Genomic DNA, 19,554 nt, shown 5'->3' with positions numbered 1-19,554 from the left:
TCCTGCCACTTTGCTGAATTCATTTATTAGCTCTAATAGTTTCTTTGTAGAGCCTTTTGGGTCTGCTAGGTATAGAATCATATCATCTGCAAATAGTGATAATTTAAGTTCTTCTTTTCCTATTTTTATGCCTTTAATTTCTTTCGTCTGTCTAATTGCGCTGGCCAGTGTTTCGAGAACTATGTTGAACAGAAGTGGAGAGAGAGGGCATCCCTGTCTTGTTCCAGATTTTAGAGGGAATGCCTTCAGTTTTTCTCCATTCAGAATGATGCTAGCCTGAGGCTTAGCATAGATTGCTTTTACAATATTGAGGTATGTTCCTGTTATCCCTAGTTTTTCTAGAGTTTTGAACATAAAGCGATGCTGTACTTTGTCGAATGCTTTTTCCGCATCTATCGAGATGATCATATGGTTCTTATTTTTAAGTCTATTGATGTGGTGAATAACATTTATTGATTTCCGTATATTGAACCAGCCTTGCATCCCAGGGATGAATCCTACTTGATCATGGTGTACAATTTTTTTGATATGTTTTTGTATCCGATTCGCCAGAATTTTATTGAGGATTTTTGCATCTAGGTTCATTAGAGATATTGGTCTGTAGTTTTCTTTCTTTGAAGTGTCTTTGTCTGGTTTAGGTATCAGGGTGATGTTGGCCTCATAGAATGAATTTGGAAGTTCTCCCTCCTTTTCTATTTCCTGAAGTAGCTTGAAAAGTATTGGTATTAGTTCTTCTTTAAAGGTTTTGTAAAATTCTGCTGTATACCCATCCGGACCTGGGCTTTTCTTAGTTGGTAGTCTTTTTATGGTTTCTTCTATTTCCTCAATTGATATTGGTCTGTTTAGGTTTTCTATATCCTCCTGACTCAATCTGGGCAGATCATATGACTTAAGAAATTTATCTATGCCTTCACTATCTTCTAATTTATTGGAGTATAAGGATTCAAAATAGTTTTTGATTATCTTCTGTATTTCTGAAGTGTCTGTTGTGATATTGCCTTTTTCATCCCTTATGCTAGTAATTTGAGTACTCTCTCTTCTTCTCTTCGCTAGCATGGCTAAGGGTCTGTCTATTTTGTTTATTTTTTCAAAGAACCAACTTTTAGTTTTGTCAATTTTTTCAATTGTTTCTTTTGTTTTGATTTCATTAATTTCAGCTCTGATTTTAATTATTTCTTGCCTTCTACTTCTTTTGCTGTTGTTTTGCTCTTCTTTTTCAAGGATTTTGAGATGAAGTATGAGATCATTTATTTGTTTTTTTTTTCTTTTTTTAAGGAATGAACTCCAAGCAATGAATTTTCCTCTTAGAACTGCTTTCAATGTGTCCCATAGATTCCGATATGTTGTGTCTGTGTTTTCATTTATCTCTAAGAATTTTTTAATTTCCTTCTTGATGTCTTCTATAACCCATTGATCATTCAGTAACCTATTGTTCATTCTCCAAGTGTTGTATGCTTTTTCCTTCCTTCTTTTATCGTTGATTTTCAGTTTCATTCCATTATGATCAGATAAGATGCATGGTATTATCTCTACTCCTTTATATTGTCTAAGAGTTGCCCTGTGACATAATATATGATCTATTTTTGAGAAGGATCCATGTGCTGCTGAGAAAAAAGTGTAACTGCTTGATGTTGGGTGGTATACTCTATATATGTCAATTAGGTCTAGGTTATTAATAGTGTTATTGAGTTCTATAGTTTCTTTATTCAACTTTTGTTTGGAAGATCTGTCCAGTGGCGAGAGAGGTGTGTTGAAGTCTCCCATGATTATGGTATGGTGGTCTATTAGACTCTTGAACTTGAGAAGAGTTTGTTTGACGAACATAGCTGCACCATTGTTTGGGGCATAAATATTTATGATTGTTATGTCTCGTTGGTGTATGGTTCCCTTAAGCAGTATGTAGTGTCCCTCTTTATCTCTTTTGATTAACTTTGGCTTGAAATCTATTTTATTTGATATGAGTATGGACACTCCTGCTTGTTTCCGAAGTCCATATGAGTGATATGATTTTTCCCAACCTTTCACCTTCAGCCTATGTATGTCTTTTCCTATCAAATGCGTCTCCTGTAGGCAGCATATTGTTGGGTCTTGTTTTGTGATCCATTCTACTAGCCTGTGTCTCTTAATTGGTGAGTTTAAGCCATTAACATTTAGGGTTATTATTGAGATATGGGTTGTTCTTCCAGCCATATTTGTTTATTTCTGTTACTAAACATGGTTTGTTTTCCTCTTTGATTATTCCCCCCCCCCTTTACTGTCCTACCTCCCACTGTTGGTTTTCATTGTTATTTTCCATTTCCTCTTCCTGTAATGCTTTGGCGAGGATGTTTTGAAGAGATGGTTTTCTAGCTGCGAATTCTTTAAACTTTTGTTTATCGTGGAAGGTTTTAATTTCATCTTCCATCCTGAAGCTTAATTTCGCTGGATACACAATCCTTGGTTGGAACCCATTTTCTTTCAGTGTTTGAAATATGTTATTCCAGGATCTTCTAGCTTTCAGAGTCTGTGTTGAAAGATCAGCTGTTATCCTGATTGGCTTACCCCTAAATGTAATCTGCTTCCTTTCTCTTGTAGCTTTTAAAATTCTCTCCTTATTCTGTATGTTGGGCATCTTCATTATAATGTGTCTAGGTGTGGATCTCTTATGATTTTGCACATTCGGCGTCCTGTAGGCTTCTAGGATTTGGGATTCTGTCTCATTCTTCAAGTCTGGGAAGTTTTCTTGTATTATTTCATTGAATAGACTGCTCATTCCTTTGGTTTGGAGCTCTGTACCTTCCTGTATCCCAATGACTCTTAAGTTTGGTCTCTTAATGTTATCCCATATTTCTTGGATGTTCTGCTCATGGTTTCTTAACAGTCTTGCTGAGCTGTCTATGTTCTTTTCCAGTTGAAATACTTTGTCTTCATTGTCTGATGTTCTATCTTCTAAGTGTTCTACTCTGCTGGTAGTATTCTCCATTGAGTTTTTAAGTTGGTTTATTGCTTCCTGCATTTCTAGGATTTCTGATTGTTTGTTTTTTATAGCCTCTATCTCCCTGTATAGTTGATCCTTTGCTTCCTGGATTTGTTTGCGTAATTCGTTGTCAAAGTGATCTTTCATTGTCTGATTTTGCTGTTTAATGTCTTCCTTGATACTCCAGATCATCTGAAGCATGTATATCCTGAATTCTTTATCTGACATTCCATCTGCTGCAGCTGTTACCTCTTCTAAAGTTGCGTTGACCTGCATTGCTTGTGGTCCTTTCTTTCCTTGTCTTTTCATACTGCTTGCGTATCTTTCCTGCAGGTGCGGGCGGCGGCTCTGCTCTCTCCTTATTCCAATTGGGGTGTCGTGGCTACCACGCCGGCAGGTCACTGGGCCTGTTCTGGGAGCTGGCGGCAGCTCTGTTCTGCCCCTACTCCAATTGGGGTGACGAGTGTACCACGCCGGCAGGCCACCGGGCCTGATCCGCCGGTCGGTTGCAGGTTTGCCTACCCTGCAGGCGCGAGCGGCGGCTCTACTCTGCCCCTACTGCAAATGGGGTGACGTGTCTGTCGTACCGGCAGGCCACTGGGCCTGTCCCGCTGGTCGGTCGCAGATCTGCCCACCTTTCGGGCACGGGTGGAGGCTCTGCTCTGCCCCTACTCCAATTGGGGTGTCGTGACTACCCCGCCTGCAGGACGCTGGGCCTGTTCCTGGCACGGGCGGCGACTCTGCTCTGCCACTACTCCAATTAGGGTGGTGTTTGTACCACGCCGGCAGGCTCCTGGGCCTGATCCGCCGGTCTGTTGTAGGTCTGCCTACCTTGGAGGCGCGGGCGGCGGATCTGCCCTGCCCCTCCTACCACGCCTGCGGACCCCTGGGCCTGATCTGCAGGTTGATCACTGGTCTGCTCACCCTGCGGGCACGGGTGGCGGTTCTGCTCCGCCCCCACTCCAATTGGGGTCACGTGACCACCACACCGGCAGGGCCTGATCTGGGCGTGGGAGAAGGATCTGCTCTGCCCCTACTCCAGTTGGGGTGACGTGTGTACCACACTGGCAGGCCACTGGGCCTGACCCGCCAGGCTGTCACAGGTCTGTTTACCTTGCAAGCGCGAACGGCGGCTCTGCCCTGCCCCTCCTACCACGCCCATGTACCACTGGGTCGCGGGTCTGCCCACCTTGCGGGTGCGAGTGGCGGCTCCGCTCCGCCCCCTGTCCAATTGGGGTCACGCAGTCACCACGCTTGCGAGCCGCTGGGCCTGCTCCGGGCGCTGGCGGCGGCCCGGCTCCTCCCCTCTGGCTCGACGACAAATTGAGGAGACTCGGGTGACTGTGCCTCACCCCCCCCTACCAGGAGACCAACTGCTTATGTCACCGCTGGTATTGATGAAGTTCTCTCCTCCGCCGCTTTCTGATGACATCAGATCTCTGCCATGTTGGTATCCTATGCGAATGGCAGCATTTCGTTCCCCTTGCCGGGCAACCAAAGCAACGGATGAGTCCTGACCGGCCCTCAGCAGGACCCGGACCGAGAAGCAGTTTCCGCGGGCTCCTAGCCCCGGTCCAGGGAAGTTCCGGGAGCCGGAACTCGGCCGCTCCGTGCTCGGTGTAAGCTCCTACAAGTGTAAGCTCCAAGAAGCAGTCCCCGCGGGCTCAGTTCCGGGAGCCGGAATTCGGCTGCTTAGTGCTTGGTGTATACTCTGATAGGAGCAGGGTCCAAGAAGCAGCCTCCGCAGGCTCCGCAGCCCTGGGCCAGGGTGGTTCCGGGACGGTTCCGGGAGCTGGAACTCGGCCGCCCCGCGCTCGGTGTTCGCTCCAATAAGGTCAGGTTCTAAGAAGCACCCAGTCGCTGAACCCTAGCAATCTGTCTGCAAGCCGCAGGCGAATTGCAGCCTGAAATTACCTGATCTATGGCTGAATGAGCTGCGGTCAGTCGAAAACAGGGAAGGTGACGTCAGTTTACCAACATGGTGGCTGCTGGCCTCCTCTGTGGTCTGACTGGTGTGGAGAACCGAGATGGACCGCTTCCTTCCCCCGTCTCGAACCCAGAATTCAGCCCTGAGTACGGTGCTTGCGCGGCTGGCAGAAACTGCAGCGCTGTAACCCTGCGTCTCTATCCCAGCGCGCGCTGCAGATTCTAGCCGCGGGGCGATTTGCTGAATAAGCAGTGTTACCCTCCGTGCGACAAACCTCTCGCTTTTGAGTCCCCGTAGCCGATCCTCGTGCGATGGAAATCCTTCCTCCAGGTTCCGGAGCACCCCACTATTGCTGGAAATTCCTAACAAGATATCCTTTAGCCGTCCTGACTTGTCATACTCCCACACAGTGAAGCAGCACACGGGGGCAATGCACTCCCCTCGCCGCCATCTTCCTTCCCTGCCCCCCTTTTTATTTTTTATTTCGAGACAGGGTCTCCCTAAGTTGCTGAGAGTCTCCCTTCGTTGCTGAGGCTGGCCTCAAACTTGCAATTCTCCTACCTCAGCCTCCTGAGTTGCTGGGATTATGTGTGACACCACACTTGGCTAAAATTAATTTTTTATAAAGATCCTCAGTAACAATCTGTAATCAAGTCTGAAAAATAAGTTCCAACTTTCCTTAGGTCTAGCAGGTCCCAGGAAGGATGAAAACCCCAGCCTAAAATGATACTTACTCTGGGGTTCCCCCAAAACTGAAGGAACACAAGATGAAATTTTCAATCATTTAAATACACCCTTCTGGTCTTCAATGACCATGAGTGGAAAACATAAGGGGCTGAATAAACGGGAAAGGATGATAAAAAATTTATCTCCTTTTGGTACTACTAATTTAAATTTATAAAAATTTAAATTTATAAAAATTTTAAGGTTCCCCCATCCCTCCAAGAGCTCTGAATGGGTCAATATTCAGGCAGAATGAACCACCAAATGAAATGAATCTGCACAAATAAGAGCTAAGCCCAGGTCACAAATTAAACAATGGCACATAAATAAGTTCTGTTTCTACAGTTTGAGAATGACTTTTTCTACAAACTTCACTATGAAAATACTACATAACCAAAAAGATGTTTATTCAGGCACTTTGCCAGGCATAATGGTGCACTCCTGAGATCCTAGTTACTCAACAGGCTGAGGCAAGTCCTGGGCTAGATTCCCAGCAACATACATACATACATAAATAAGGGTATAGCCAGGCATGGTGATGTACACCTGTAATCAATCACAGCAGCTCATGAGGCTGAGGTAAGAGAAGAGCATTCAAAGTCAGCCTCGGCAATTTAGCAAGGACCTAAGCAACTTAGCAAGACCCTAATAAAAAATAAAAAGGGTTGAGGATGTAGCTCAGTGGTGAAGCACCCCTGGTTTCAATGCCTGGGGTACAAAAAAAAAAAAAAAAAGAAGTATAAATAGGTGAGTTATAAATGTACAGGAAAAGGACCAAAAGAAAACCCATCAAACAAAATATTTGTAGGAAGGGAAACTTTTGCCTCTTAACTGCCTATATAAAGATTTTTTTTTTTTTTAAATGTATTCTTGCTGGGCATAATGGCACACACCTGTAATCCCAGCAACTTACGAAGTTGAAGCAAAAGGATTGCGAGTTAAAGACCAAGGCTGGAGATATAGTTCAATCGTAATGTTTTCCCAAGTTTGAGTCCCAGTACTGCAAAAAATAAAGAACATATTCTTTCTTCCCATTTTGAAGATATTTTAAGTTATAAAATTTAAATTTATAAAAATTTTAAGGTTCCCCCATCCCTCCAAACAACAGGTTGAACCAGGGACACTCAATCATTGGACTAAAATCTCAGCCTTTTATTAATTTATTTATTTTTGGTACTGGGGTAGAACCCTGGGACCCTCTAACACTGAGCTATATATAGCCCCAGCCTTTTTTTGACACGGGGTCTTGCTAAGTTGCTGAGGCCCTAGCTAAATGGTTGAGGCTTGCCTCAAATTTTCATCTTCCTGCCTAAGCTTCCTCAGACACTGGGATTACAGGTGTGTGCTGAAGTACCTAGCCCCTTTTATTTTGAGATAGGATCTCTCACTAAGTTGCCCAGGTTGGCTTTAAACTTGTGATATTCCTACCTCAGCCTCTGGAATAGTTTGAGATTACAGCATGCACTTCCAGCAATTTTAAGTATTTTTTAAAAAGACATAAACAGGGAAGTCAAGAAAGAAAAATAAATAGAGGAAATGTTTACCTTTGAATCAAAGAAATGAAAATTTAAAATGGGATCACTTTTGTCTATTATGCAGTATAAATTGTTTGGGGGGGGTTGTTCAATGTTCATTTACTATTTAAAAGCAACTGATAGGAAATTAACACTTCTATATACCCCTGAAGGAGTATAAACAGATAAAATCTTTCCCAAAAAACCCAGAACCATTCCAGAGAATGTATTAAAGCAGAAAAAAAAAAATTCCCGTAAAGGGTGAGAATTAAAGAATGCTTTTAAACTGGGTATGATGGTACAGGTCTATAATCTCATCTATTTGGGAGACTGAGGCAGGAGGATCTCAAATTCAAGGCCACTTGAGTAATTTAATAAGACCCTGTCTTAAAATGAAATTTCAAAAAGCAAGGGTGAGGTGTGGGGGATGGCCTAGGAATACAACTTAGTGGCAGAATACTTGTTTAGTGTGCTAAAGGCCCTGGGTGGGGCTCAATCCCCAATTCAGCCCCTCCCCCAAAAATGTTTTTATTTATTTTTTTTTTTTCTTAAGAGAGAGTGAGGGAGGGAGAGAGAGAGAGAGAATTTTTTTTTTTTTTTAATATTTATTTTTTGGTTTTCGGCGGATACAACATCTTCATTTGTATGTGGTGCTGAGGATCGAACCCGGGCCGCACGCATGCCAGGCGAGCGCGCTACCGCTTGAGCCACATCCCCAGCCCCCAAAAATGTTTTTAGACCCCACTGTTTATATATCATCAGTCATTTATTTTCATCCTTCCTGGTGAAGTTCCATTCTCAACCCTCAAGGTTGTTGCTCTCATTCTTTTACTCTAAGGTTCTCTTGCAAATATGTCTCAATTCTTCTAAAATAATTCACATTAAAAAACATGAGCACCCAGCCCACTTAGTTAAAAAGTGTTAAAAAAAAATCTCATTCATACACATATGCAGTCCAGCTAAAATCTATACAGATGAGGGGAGTACTGCCAAAAGTCAATTCAAAGAGAAGAAAAAAAAAAAAAAATCCACATCACTGACTCATCCTTCAATGTCCATGCATTTCTTTTTCTTTAACTTTATGATAATTTTTTTTTTAATGTGGTGCTGAGGCTCAAACCCAGTGCCTCTGGGCAAGAACTCTACCACTGAGCCACAACCCCAGCCCGGTGTGCATGTATTTCTTGAGAATATTATGTATAACACCAAAGTTGTACCCCTCTTTCTTTGTGGGGTGGTACGGGGATTAAACCCAGAGGCACTCTATCACTGAGCCACATCCCCAGCCTTTAAAAAAATTTTTTTTTGAAACAGGTCTGGCTAAACCGCTAAGGCTGGCCTCAAATTCGTGATTCTCCTGCCTCAGCCTTCCAAGTAGTTGAGATTATAGGCATGTGCCACCAGCAAAACAGTTTTTGAATTTTGGAATACAGAGTGAAAAAAAACTACAAAAGCAAATATATAAATGATATAGGAGAGAAGATATAAAGATAAATAGACTAACAGAGAAGGTAAAAGAAAATGTGACTTTTAATCTAAGAAGCTTCATGAACACCCTCACCTTTATTCCCTTTCCTTCAGGCCTTAATTTGAAAAAAATCCCTTGAAAATACAGTATTGTGAATCTACATATCTAGATGATTAAAGCCTACACACACTGCTAGTTTGTACAACTCATTTTCTTTAGACTAAATAAGTCCAAGGGCAAATATTAAGAGACTTATGACATGGGTATGTTTTAAATATCATCTATTGACTGGATGGTATTAACCTAGAGATCCCGAAAGAGGGCTGGGGTTATGGCTCAGTGGTGGAGTGCTTGTCTGGCATGTGTGAGGCATTTGGTTTGATTCTCAGCACTGCATATAAATAAATAAAAATAAACAGTCCATTAACAACTAAAAAAATTAAAGAAAAAGAAAAAAAAATCCTGAAAGAACCGTCCCACCATAACCTGCCCTGTGCTACCTGATTAAGATAATTGAATTCAACAGACTAATATCATGTCCCCTTTTTTTTAATCCGAGGGTCAAATCATTTTACAGGAGACTGGAGGTAAGGGGTAAGTAATGAAGAAGCACTGAAAAGGACAATGAAATCTGAAGTCCTCAGCTGGGCTGGATCTTGCAGTCCCCAAAAGCCCTATAGTTCTCATGTTCTCTATCTACAAAGTTTCTTTAAAAAGAAAAGCCCAAGGGGCTAAGGTTGTGGCTCAGTGGTAGAGCGCTTGTCTGGCATGTGTGAGGCTCTGGGTTCAATCCTCAGCACCACATAAAAATAATAAAATAAAAGTATTGTGTCCATCTGCAACTAAAAAAAAATTTAAAAAAGAAAGAAAGAGGGGCTGGAGATGTGGCTCAAGCGGTAGCGTGCTCGCCTGGCATGCGTGCGGCCCGAGTTCGATCCTCAGCACCACATACAAACAAAGATGTTGTGTCCGCCGAAAACTAAAAAAATAATAAATATTTAAAAATTCTCTCTCTCTCTCTATCTCTAGGAAAAAAAAGAAAAAGAAAAAGAAAGAAAAGCCCAAGACCCCAAAAATGCAACTGACTTTCAAGTGCCAGTACCCCTTGAATATACATCCTGCTCTATTGCTTGTCTTCCTTCCTTCCTTCCTTCCTTCCTCCCTCCCTCCCTCCCTCCCTTCCTTCCTTCCTTCCTTCCACTGGGAATTGAACTCACAGACACTCGACCACTGAGCCACATCCCCAGCCCTATTTTGTATTTTATTTAGAGACAGGGTCTCACTGAGTTGCTTAGCACCTCGCTTTTTGCTGAGGCTGGCTTTGAACTCAGGATCCTCCTGTCTCAGCCTCCCCAGACACTGGGATTATAGGAGTGCACCACCACACCAAGCAATACCTTTATTTCTTAAATAAAATTTTGGCTATGTCTCTTCTGACACATCCTAAAATTTCTTTCTGTGGCGTAAGTCAAAAACCTGACAAGGCTGAGCTGAGGTCATCTTCTCCCTTTTAGGGGACCTCCTCAGACCCTTTTCCAGTAACATAAACTCAGATAAATACATACATTGTTCTCAAAACCAAAAAAATGAAGTATAAAAATGTTTGACTGGAACTGGGGGTGTGGCTCAGTGGTAGTGTGACTGCCTAGCATGCAAAAGCAAGGTCCTGGGTTCAATCCCCAGTATCACAAAAAGGTAATCAAAATAAAAATGCTTAACTGGACACTTCTAAGAAGAGGATATACAATCAATTAACAAACATATGAAAAAATGTTCAACATCTCTAGCAATTAGAGATATGCAAATCAAAACTACTCTAAGATTTCATCTCCCTCCAGTCAGAATGGCGGCTATCAAGAGAATACAAACAACAATAAGTGTTGGCGAGGATGTAGGGAAAAAGACACACTCATACATTGCTGGTAGGACTGCAAATTGGTGCAGCCAATATGGAAAGCACTATGCAGAATCCTTAGAAAATTGGGAATAGAACCACCATTTGACCGAGCTATCCCACTCCTCAGTTTATACCCAAAGGATTTAAAAACACCATACTATAGGGACACAGCCATATCAATGTTTACAGCAGCACAATTGACAATAGCTAAATTGTCGAACCAACCCAGATGCCCTTCAGTAGATGAATGGATAGGAAAACTTTGGTAAATATACACAATGGAACATTACTCAGCATTAAAAGAGAAATCATAACATTTGCAGGTAAATGGATGGAATTGGAGATTTTTATAAAGCTAAGTAAGCCAATCCCAAAAAAACACAAAGGCCAAATGTTTTCTTTGATATGAGGATGCTGACTCAAAATGGAGATGGGGAGGGAGCATGGGAGAAATGGAGGAACTTTAGATAGCGCAAAGGGGAGAAAGGGAAAAGGAGAGGGTAAGAGGGACAGGAATGATGGTATAATGAGTTAGACATCATTACCCTGAGTACATGTATAAAGACACGAATGGTATGAAAATACTTTGTGTACAATCAGTGACTTGAAAAATTATTCTCTAGGAATGGGGTTGTGTTTCAATGTTAGAGCACTTGCCTATCATGTGTGAGGCCCTACGTTCGATTCTCAGCACCACATATAAATAAGTGAATGAAATAAAGGTCCATCAACTGCTAAAAAAATATTTTAAATAAAACTGTGCTCTATATATGTAATATGAAATGAATTACATTCTGCCATTGTATATAACAATTTAGAATAAATAATTTAATAAAAAAATTAAAATGTTTGATTAAATATCTTAAGATCTGTTCTAAGAACATTTGTTCTATATATGAAAACAGACAAGTATTTCTACTACTAAAATGATCACTTTCTGGAAACTTACATATTTTAACAATTGCTTGTTACAACTATTTTCCCAAACATAGCTTCCTATATAATTATACCCAGCATGGATATGGTAATTTACTAAATTCTGTCTATAACAATACCAATCTTATACTCAGAATTATGCTGATATTCAAATTAGTTCCTTGTAGGTAGTGTAAATATTTGAGATAGGGGTTGTGGCTCAGTAGTAGAGCACTCGCCTTGCACGTGAGAGACCCTGGGTTCCATCCTCTGCACCACATAAAAATAAACAAAATAAAGATATTAAAAAAAACACCTATGAATTAAAAACAAGGAGATAACCCCATGATAAATGTATACCTTCTTGGTCACCACGCTGAATTCCCATACCCTAACCAATTTCAACTATAACCTCTTCTCCCTACCTCTACACAGAGACTGCCCATCTGCAGAAGAAAGAAATCTTTCTTCATTTGTTTCCTTTTTTTACTTTTATTATTATTATTTGTTGTTGTTAGGGTCTCCCATGTTGCCCAAACTGGTCTCAAATTCTTAGGTTCAAGTGATCCTCCAGCCTCAGTGCCCTTGTAGCTGTGACTACAGGCAAGCACCATAGCAATGGCTTTCTTTCTTAGTTCTTTGGAGGAATAAGGTGGTTGATTTTTCTGTTTTGTTTGTTTTTTGCAATACTAGAGATTGAACCCAGGGGTGCTCTACCACTGAGCTACAACCCAGTCCTTTATTATTTTTTGAGACAAGGTCTCATTGAATTTCCTAGGCCAGATCAAATTTGCAATCCTCCTGCTTCAACCTCCCAAGTCCCTGTTTATACAGGCATGAGCCACTATACACAGCTTTTTTAGTTTTTAAGAACACATAAATTTCCAACTCTAATTCCTAATCTGCCATTTACTACTCTGTGATCTTTGGCAACTTCCTTAACATTGTTTTTTGTTGTGTTTTTGAGGAGGTACAGTACTGGGGATTGAACCCAAAGGCACTCTATCACTGAACTACCAGCCCCTTTTTTAAAAATTTTGAGATAGGATCTTGCTAAATTGCCTGGACCAGGTTTCAGCTTGCTATTCTCCGGCCTCAATCTCCAAGTCAGTGAAATTCTAGGCTTATGTCACTATACCTGGCAATTTCCTTAACTATTTAAGCCTCGATTTTTGGTTCTATGATGTATTCCCCCACCCCCACCCCATTACTGGAGTGCTCTACCGTCTTTTTTTTATTTTTTTTTTATTTTATTTATTCATTTTTATGTGTGTTGAGGATCCAACCCAGTGCCTCACACATGCTAGGCAAGCGCTCTACCATTGAGCTACACCCCTAGCCCCCAGCCCCTTTTTATTTTAGTTTGAGGCAGGGTCTCAATAAATTCCCCAGGCTGGCTTCCAACTTGCCATCTTCCTGCTATAGGCTCCAGATTAGCAGGTGATAACAAATGTGTACCATCACACTGGGATTAAACCTGTTTTCTTATCTTTAAAGCTAAGGTATTAGAGGGCTAAGGTATTAGCTCAGTGGTAGAGTGCTTGCTTCCTACCTGTGAGGCACTGGGTTCGATCCTCAGCACCACATAAAATGTAAATAAATCAAATAAAGGTATTGTGTCCATCTACAACTAAAAAAAATTTAAAAAGAGAGAGAGAGAGAGAGAGACAAATTGTGTTTATCTACAACTTAAAAAAAAAAAGCTAAGGTATTACAGCCAGGCTTAGTGATACATGCTTGTAATCCCAGAGACTTGAAAAGCTCAAGCAGGAAGATCAAATATTTGAGTCCAGCCTGGTCAATTCAGGAAGACCACATCTCAAAATAAAAACAAAAAGGGCTGGGGATGTAGTTCAGTGTTAGAATGCCCCTGGTTTCAATCCCTAGTACTAAAAAATAAATTTTAGGGGCTGGGGTTGTGGCTCAGCAGTAGAGCACTTGCCTGCAGGTCCCTGGGTTCGATCCTCAGCACCACATAAAAATAAATAAATTAAATAAAGGTATTGGGACAACTACAACAAAAAAATAAATATTGAAATAAATAAATAAATAACAATTTTTTAAAAACTAAGGTATTAGTACCAGCCTCAGAACATTGTGAAGATAAAACAAAGTAACATGCCTAGCACATTAATTATCAACTTAATGCATGTTGGCCATTATTATTGACTTAAGAATGTTGATATTTACTTTAAAAGAGTAATAAAGACACAAATTTAAAAATTTTAATGAAAGAGTAATAAAGACAATTATGAACTGACAAGTAAATTTTCTCTTTAAACTTCCATTCTTTTTCTGTTCTGAGAAACTTAGTGTTTTATTAATGCAACACAGTTTAGACTTCACTTACTAGTTTACAATTTTTAAAATGCTTCATTCCCTTTTAGTCTTGTCAACTATTATTTTTTTTTTTTAAAGAGAGAGAGAGAGAGAATGATTTTTAGTTTTCGGCGGACACAACATCTTTGTTTGTATGTGGTGCTGAGGCTCGAACCCGGGCCGCAAGCATGCCAGGCGAGCACGCTCCTGCTTGAGCCACATCCCCAGCCCTTGTCAACTATTATTTAAACTCAAGGTCAGAACCTTGCATTTATTACATTATACTTATTTGTTTCTCTGTCTTCCTTCATAGGGTCTGCCAGGTTCCAAGACAGAGTTAAAGTTTTACTTGTATTTGAATCCTGAAGTCTTAATAATCAGACAAAAACTGGTTTCAATAAGTGTTTGTTGAATAGATAAATGAATTAAGTGATCTTTCTCCTGCAATGCCTTACACAGCAATCTACATGGAACAGGATCTCAGGAAAGTTTGTTGCTGGATTCATGTTGAAATTTTGGGAACCCAACCACCACACAAGGCTTTATTTTGCCTCAGAAAAGCACATCTACCTTAAAGTTTAGCTACCAACAGGACAAATTAAAAGTTTTACTCTGATACATATCAAATAACGGGTTGAATAACTACATTTAGGCTAGCTCAAGAAGGATTTAAAAGCCATTATTCTAATTAATGAATCTGTGAATCTCAACATGGCAAAATCCAGTTACATAATCAAAACAGGGGGTTAGCCCTTGCAAATTAATGCATACAAAAGATAGAGACAAATGATTGGAAAACTTGTATTTGTAAATTAAAATAAATAAATAATTTTTTTAACGCCTGACTTGAAGCCACAGTTTTCACTAGAAATGAGAGATAAAGAACCAAATAGTCCAAACCTTGCTCTTGAGCCTCAGCCCTTGAAATTCAGATTAAATATTTTTCCCTCTCAGTAATTTTCACTCCTGGGAGACTCTTTTTATTTCCACACTGACAAACACTGGAAACTTGTTCTGTCTCCTAAAATAAAACCTCAGGGCTGGGAATGTGGCTCAGTGGTAGAGTGCTCGCCTAGCACGCATGAGGCCTGGGTTCGAACCTCAGCACCACATAAATGTAAAATAAAGATATTGTGTCCACCTAAAACTAAAAAATAAATATTTAAAAAAAAAAAAACCTCATCATCCAGTTCCCTGTTGTGGCACATGCCTGTAATCCCAGCTACTCAGGAGACTGAGGCAGGAGGACTGCAAGTTCCAGACCAGCCTGGGCAATTTAGGGAGCATCTTTCTTTCTCAAAATAAAATTTAAGTTTAATTTAATTTAAAAGGGCTGGTGATGTAACTCTGTGGTAGAGCGCCTGCCTAGCAAGCATTAGGTCCTGAGTTCAATTTCCCAATACCCTCAAATATAAATACATATATATGTATATTTGTGTGTGTGTGTGTGTGTGTGTACATATATATTTGCTTAAAAAGCAAATAACCAGTGCTGCAGTCCTGGCTCAGTGGTAGTGGCTTGCCTATATGTGAGGCACTGGGTTCAATCCTCAGCACCACATAAAAATAAATCTTAAAAATAAGTTATTGTGTCCATCTACAACTAAAAAAAAAAAAGGAAATAACTTGATTAGGCAGACTTTGGGAAGACAAGGTTTTATATCCGTGTGAATAAACTATCTCTAGATTTAGTAGTGTTCAGCCTACTTGCTGCAATAGAAACACTTAGTTTTAAGTTATTGTGGGAGGTTTAAGTGTTCTACTGTATCTTTTGCTATATCAACTACACTGATCTTACACTGCATATATAATTTTTTAAAAATTTTTTAGTTGTAGATGGACACAATACGTTTTTTTTTTTTTAAATGTGGTGCTAAGGATCGAACCCAGTACCTCATGCATGCTAGGCAAGTGCTCTACCACTGAGCCACAACCCCAGCCCTATGCATATATAATTTTTTAAGTACACTAGAATCTAGGAAGAAACATGACGTTAGCACACAACCCCTACTTCCAATTCAATTCGCTCCAAGGGAAGTACACCTTAGTAGTGTTTTTTTTTTTTTTCCTCCTCAACAATTTCTCTCCCGCCCCCACCCCACACTTTAAATTATTCATTATCCTACTCATAATCTATTCACTGAAAAAAACCTTCTCAACTAATACTAATTCACTAGGACTCCTTTCACCTGTCGGAGTGGTCACTGGGTATTTCTTTGCAAAGAAGGAAGGGAGGCGGAGAGGGTCTGGGGTGCCACCACTCCCACCAAGGCAATTAGGTCCCAGGTCCTGGTGCGCTGTACCCAACCAGCCTTAAGAGCAGCCCAGAGTGCTGTAAAGGTCTGATCCTCCCTGCACCGCTCACCCCAACCTCCCAAACAGTGAGAGCAAACTGGGCCCAACCTCTATGCTCCCGTTTAACATACCCTCCTCCTCGCTGTACCCCATTTCTTCCCACTACTTCCCCGATCTAGCCCGGTGTCTTTATCCAGTTCCGAGTCCCCTTACCCACCGCCGGTTCCCAACACACACCCCTCTACTCTTCGGCCCAGTCCCTCGAGCGTTACTACACCCGGGTCCCTCCCCCTGGACTTCCCAGCAGCTCCAGCCCTCCCCGCGTGCCCCGGCGCAGACCCGCGCCCTGTCCCTGAACCCACGGGACCTGGCTCCTTCCCCACACGTCACACTAGGGTTCATTTCCCCGAAGACCCGACCCTTCCCTAATCACTCCACAGGGACTACCCCCAGCACCCCATTACCTTCGGCCCCGCCCCCCTGAGGTTGTCGAACTCACTGCTCCCGCCGCCGCCGCCGCCGCATCCTAAACCGCCGCGGCTGCTATAGCTACAGGGAGCCAAGGCAACCAGCTCTCGCGACACTTTCTTCAGCTACGGCGAGAACAGTCGAGAAGAGAGTCTCGCAAGAAAGTAAATTAATCAGGCTCGAGAGCGCTAAGTATATCTCGCGATAGTAGTGTTTTAAAATGGCGGACGAACGCAAGGCGCTCCACGGCTTGTCTGGAAAGGTTTGGAGGTGGGGCGCGGACGAGGATGAACCCTGAACTGACCAGAAGTCGGAAAACTATTGGAAGCGGAATGGTCTGTTCGGGCGGGTGCAAGTTAGTATGGAGGACTCTGTACCGGCATAACTTTAGGGATATAGCCTTCTTTTTGAAACTTCTCAAACTTAGATCAATATCTTTAACGGAAGTTCCGTTTTCCAGGTTTTTTCGTTCGACATGGAGAAGTTGGAGATGAAGAAGGCAGGCCAAAAATTGACCTTCCCATCTCCTCATTACCTTCTTGTAAGAGGTTTTCATCCGTTCTTCCCCCACCCTGATTTGTAAAAAGTATTTGGCTTCACAGAAATGTTTGTCCTGATGCCCCGCCTCGCCAACTCAGGAGACCAAAATAGGAAAAATTTTCAATAAAAACCAACATGTAAGAACAGGTGTTTGGCCTGTACTGGTGTGTGATTTGTACTTTGCACTCTCTTCATGCACACATCCTTATTTAGTTGCTCTCCCAACAGTTAGTTGTAGGACTTTTGATCTCTGCTCAGTCTACTGTAAATAGTCTGAACAGTATCCGACATTTATTTTATTTTAGTTTTTGCTGGAGGATTGAACCCAGGATCCCTACCCCCCCCTTTTTTTTTGGGGGGGGGTGCTGGGGATTGAACCCAGGAACTTGTGCATGTTAGCAAACTGAGCTAAATCCCCAGCTACCCCTTTTTTATTAACTTTTTTTTTTTTTTTTTTTTTGCGGGGGGGTGGGGGTGGGGGTAGACTGACTTGCTAAATTGTCCAGGCTGGCCTCAAATTTGTGATCCTCCTGCCTCTGCCTTCCAAGTAGCTGGAAATTACAGGCATGCGCAGTAATGCCTCAGAAGATGGATTTTAAAGAAAGCAGGTCAACAAGGAAGAGTGAAATCAGCTGGATTAGGAGGTTAACTAAGGGAATAGAAATTATTATTTTTTTAATATATTTTAATATTTTTTTTATATCTTTATTTTCATGTGGTGCTGAGAATCGATCCCAATGCCTCACATGTGCAAGGCAAGCGCTCTACCACTGAGCTACAGCCCCAGCCCAGGGAATAGAAATTTTTAAAAAGGTGAATTCAATTTCACCTCTTAAATCTCCTGAATAGCTCTCATGAGATTCTTCACTCTAGACCAGTAGAAATATATGGCTGTCCAGTAGAAATATATGGCGAGCCACGTTGTGTAATTTAAGATTTCCAGCTGCCACATTTTTTAACAGATGAAGTTAATTTTAGTAATATATTTAATCCAACACATTCAAAATGACATTTCAATAGGTGATATTGAGAATTTTTTTTAAGTAGAACAGCACATCTAAATTTGGACTGGGAACATTCCAAGAGCTCAATAGTCCCATGCAGCTAATGACTACAGTATTAAAAAGCCGCAGACCTAATCTCTACTCTAGAATAATGAATGAGCAGTCTATCTTACTGACAAAGGTGGTGTCATGGGCATGTGGTTTTTGAAAGCCACCCTTGAGGTTGCTAACTTAAGTGGCTGCAGAGGCTAGGCAAGTAATAATAAAACATTGTCTTATGTAAAACAGTAGTAGTGAGTAATAGGACCAACTGGAGACCATGAGACCTTGACCATCTAAAAGGGCTAATTTGCTGGTGTTGCTCTGTGTAAGAATGCTTGTCTAGCATGTGCAGGGTTCAAGGTTTGATCCCCAGCACCACAAAAAATAGTTATAATTTTTTTAAAAATTCACTGGGTTTGGTGACCCACGCCTGTAATCCCAGAGGCTTGGGAATCTGAAGCAGGAGGATGGTGAATTCAGAGCCAGCCTGAGCAATTTCCAGGCTCTAAACAACTCAGCAATATCCTGTTTCTAAATAAAATATAAAAGGGGTTGGGGTTATGGCTCAGTGGATAAGCGCCCCTGGGTTCAATGCTGGGTACCATAAAAATAAATAAAGGGAGTACCTCTCCTGAGTTTTTTTTGCTTTGTTTGTGGTACTGGGGATTGAACCTAGGAGCACTCTACCACTGAGCTACATCCCTAACCCTTTTTATTTTATTTAGAGACAGGGTCTCACTAACATTGAGGCTGGCCCTGAACTTGTGATCCTCCTGCCTCAGTTTCCCAAATTGCTGGGATTAGAGGCGTGCACCACCACACATGACAGAATAATGCAATTTTAAAACTTGTGAATTATTTCTGAAATTTTCCATTTAATAATTTTGGGCCATAAATGTACCTGGAATATATCTATATCTCTTTGCCTGGAAATGCCAGTGTAATTAACATTGACAACCAATGAGAAATGGAATTTGGTGGCTAAATAATCTCACTTCTCACACTCTAAATGAGGTAATTCTGAGGTAGTATGTCTCATGATTTTCTAGCACATAAGTATTACCTGGAGAGAATAAGACACAGATTCTTGTGCCCAAGATTTTGCATTTCTAATAAAGCTCCTAGGAGATATTGATCCTACCAACCCATGGACCATTCTTCTAATAGCATTTCCTATAGAATTCAGCCCCCTTGCCCAAAGTGCCCTTTATTGGTTTTCTTCCTCACTCTTTTGTATGGTTTGTTTTTCTGGGACACAGTCCAAATGAACTACTTGTATCCATATCTTCGTTTCAGAATCTGGGGAAAAATCCAAACTATGAAAACCCTCTCTTTAGGAAAATCCACATAGAGTTTTGTATATGAGTTTAGAGGATGTATGTATCCCCCAAAATTCATTAAGTTGTAAATGAAGGTGACAAGGGTAAATGTCATGTGACCAAAGATCACTAAAATTTGATCCATCTCCTGTGAAGTCTGACAATTT

The 19,554-nt window shown here is 41.3% G+C and overlaps 1 protein-coding gene and 1 long non-coding RNA gene across 2 annotated transcripts in view; one reads left to right on the top strand and one right to left on the bottom strand.

Moving 5' to 3' along the window:
* Window positions 1-16,563, bottom strand: part of Usp54 (ubiquitin specific peptidase 54) — a 134,491-nt gene extending 117,928 nt beyond the window's left edge. Inside the window, exon 1 of the mRNA XM_071611167.1 lies at window positions 16,479-16,563. The gene's annotated coding sequence lies outside the window, so the exon portion shown is untranslated. The remainder of the gene's footprint in view (window positions 1-16,478) is intronic.
* Window positions 16,564-16,689: 126 nt separating this feature from the next.
* Window positions 16,690-17,168, top strand: LOC114089491 (uncharacterized). The gene is made up of 2 exons (XR_003582174.2): window positions 16,690-16,837; window positions 16,943-17,168. It is a non-coding gene; the product is annotated as an uncharacterized lncRNA (long non-coding RNA).
* Window positions 17,169-19,554: the final 2,386 nt, after the last annotated feature.

Source organism: Marmota flaviventris, chromosome 4, assembly GCF_047511675.1.
Source record: "Marmota flaviventris isolate mMarFla1 chromosome 4, mMarFla1.hap1, whole genome shotgun sequence".
In the NCBI taxonomy this organism is placed as follows: domain Eukaryota; kingdom Metazoa; phylum Chordata; class Mammalia; order Rodentia; family Sciuridae; genus Marmota; species Marmota flaviventris.
Note: the sequence above shows the minus strand (reverse complement) of the source record. Positions and strands in the feature narration are given on the sequence as shown.